Source organism: Orycteropus afer, unplaced genomic scaffold (genome assembly GCF_000298275.1).
Source record: "Orycteropus afer afer isolate SDZICR_OR568_19922 unplaced genomic scaffold, OryAfe1.0 scaffold00387, whole genome shotgun sequence".
Classification (NCBI taxonomy): domain Eukaryota; kingdom Metazoa; phylum Chordata; class Mammalia; order Tubulidentata; family Orycteropodidae; genus Orycteropus; species Orycteropus afer.
The window spans coordinates 2,040,433-2,043,771 of NW_006921974.1; positions in this window are offsets into that span (position 1 = coordinate 2,040,433).

The following is a 3,339-nucleotide window of genomic DNA, read 5'->3' on the forward strand; positions in this document are numbered from 1 at the left end:
CTCTTTTTTCAGTGTTGCCTAAAATCAGAGGCTTGTGGAATGAAGTCTGACAGAAACCGCATCCTACTCAGGCAAGAAACAGTGAGCTGCTGTTCGAAAAGTGGTGAATATTTTTACATCGGGTAGATACACTCCTTAGAGCAATCAATTGTAGAACAGAAGGGCAGTGTTTGCACATGGAGATAGTTCAGGGGGCAGGAATGCATAGGAAAGAAGGACACAGGGAAGGGGTAACTACAGGGAGGAAGTAGGAAGAAAGCTGTTACATTGTGGGGAATTGCAATCAATGTCATGAAACAAAATGTGTATGTACTGCTGTATGAAAAATGAATTTGCTCTGTAAACTTTCACCCAAATCACAATAAATTTTTTAAAATGATCAGCAAAGACTTTGTTTATCATACTGGAAAACCTAAATGAGTACTGTTAATATAAAAAGGCAAGGTTAAAAAAAAGGAAACCCAAATACTTTATAACCATAACAGAAAAGTAGATGGTATGGTATGATGGGAAAGATTGGAATTAAAGTGTTGAAAACTCCATGCATTGTTTTGGAGAATGCTGTAGTTATTAACTCTAAAGTTATTAAAAATCAAATGTGTATGTTAATAATTTCAATCAATAGTAAAAAGATAGTTTTAAAAATACCTCTAGAAACTAAACACAATCCTAAATAGCAACTGAGTTAGAGAAAATAAGCACGGAAATTATGAAAAAATTAAAATTGAATGACAATAAAATACATTAAAAACATGAGATGCATCTAGAATGGAATAATGAAGGAAATTTGCAGTGTTAAATACTTTTTTAAAATATTCAAGGTTATTCATAAAGCGTTCAATGTGTGAAGCCAGAGAAAAAAGTTAATGTAAGAAGGTAGAGGGAATAAGATAATAAAGAGCAGAATAGAGATGATCAACAAAGCCAAAAGCTGATTCTTTGAAAATATTAATTTAATAGAAATACTTCCAATCAAGACTGACCTATTTAAAAAGAGTGAAAGTATACATAAATAATATTGAGACAATAAGAAATAGTCATAACTACAGACTCAATAGAAATTTAAAGCCACATAGAACACTTTGGAAATATGCTCAAATTAATATGTTTCCACCTCCACAGCACTCTGAGATCTCACTAAAATGATACTGGAGAATTAGAAAGGAACTGGACCCACAAGAACATAAAACTTTCTTAGCTGAACAGAAGAAATACGAAACCTAGGCACATGCTCAGAAGGAAGCAAACAAGCCAGTTTGAGCTGCAGAAACCCAGAAAAATTCAGGAACTGAACCTATCAGCACAAACATTTTATATTATCTGCAATAACTATGAAAGAAAAAGATCTATGATTTTTACCAGCCATAATCACTACTAACACTGCCATGTTTTTCTTTTTCCTTGATTTTTTTTTTTTTAATTGTGATTTGGGTGAAAATTTACAGAGCAAATTAACTTTCCATACAGCAGTTCACATACACTTTGTCTCATGACATTGACTACAACTTACCCCAATGCAACAGCTCCCCTCCCACTTCCTCCCAGTAGTTACCTCTTCCCTGTGTCCATCCCTCCATGCCCTCCTGCCCCCTGAGCTCTCACCCTGTACATAAACAGCCCTTCTTTCTCCCATGATTGTTCTCTCCCAAGAGTGTATCTACTTCAGGTAGATGTTCAACTCATATGCCTGTCTTTTGTTTGGCTGGAAGCCACAGGTGTGGGTTCAATTGGAAGCTAGGGGCTATAATCTCAGTGGTTCCACCAGGCTCTATCAAACCAGCAAACCTGGTCCTCCCCCTTTTTTTTTCCTCCAAATGATTTTGAGTTTTGTTCCACATTGTTCTCCCACTCTATCCAGGATCTCCTATATAGATCCCCTTCCGAGTGCTGACAGTAGTAGCCGAACACTGCCATGGTTTGTTGCCTACATTCTTAATTGAAGGAAATGCTGAATATCAGTTAGTGGCTAGTGAAAATAAAGATGTAATTTTTTTCCCCATCCAAGTCAACAAGTTAAACATGCACAACCTATGACCCAGCAATTCCACTCAACAGAAATGAATACATGAAGAAATGTATACAAGAATGTATATATAGTAGCATTCCTTGTAATAGCCAAAAATTGGAAACAATCTAAATGATCAAAAATAGTAGAATGACATCCAGTTAATAGCTATCCAACAAAGAAGAAAGGCAAAGAAACCAGGATGATGTCTATGTAGCAGGCCTAAAGATCACCAAACCTTAACAGGAGAAGGAAGGTACAGAGCATCAAGACAGATGTTTCCACATTGACCCATGTCACTTTAGTTTTGTATATTTCACTGTACATAAATTATAGTTCAATAACATGCATTAACAAAAAAAGTTTCCAAAAAATAAAAGAAAACTAGTAGGTTACATTTGACCATATGAACTAAGGTTTTACATCTCTGGAGGACTTTGGGAAAAAAATAGTAAGCAGTACAAGGAAATCAATCAAACAAAAATAACCAAAGTAATTAGTAAAAACCAGTTGTCAAGTTGATTCCAACTCGAGGTGATTCTATCTTATGATGTGAGGGTAGAACTGTGCTTCGTAGGGTTTTCAATGGCTGTGATCTTTTGGAAAGTAGATTGCCAGGCTTTCTTCCAGGACACCTCTAGGTGACTTTGAACTGCCAACCTTTTGGTTAGTAGCCTACTGCTTAATCATTTGCACCATCCAGGGACTCCAGGAATAACAAAATGTTGCACAAGAAAATATTATTATATGTCTCAGGCATGAACAACATTTACATAGTCATAATAATGTTAACATTGAATTATGGTTTATTGAAAAATATAGTTAAATAATAAGGATGGAGTAAGGGGAAGCACATAGAAGAATAAGACTTTGCATTGTGAATAAATCCTGTTAGAAGCACTACTTTTATTTACTTGTCTTGACTGTCACTATGAGTCAGAATGAACTCAATGGCAATGGATTTGGTTTTGACTGTCTACGATGGCAGTGGGTACCATGACTTAAGTGATTAATAACAGGTACAATTTGTGAGCTAGCATTATTTTCTGCAATCTCCACATGACTTCATGGAACTCTCCAAAACATGTTTTACAATCTATTGGAGTTAATGCAATCCTTAACACAGACTAGGTAAAGCAGACTCTTAAGTAAAACATTATGACAAGAGTGCTTATATCCTTAGAATGTCAGGAAAGCACAATAAAGAGGATCCCTAGAGCTTATGAACAAAGCATCGTCAGATTTAATCTTACTTGGAAACTTGTCTTCAAGATGATTAGTCAGGTAATAAGGTTTCTTGTTTAGTTCATATCTCCAGCTTTTATTAATAGTAG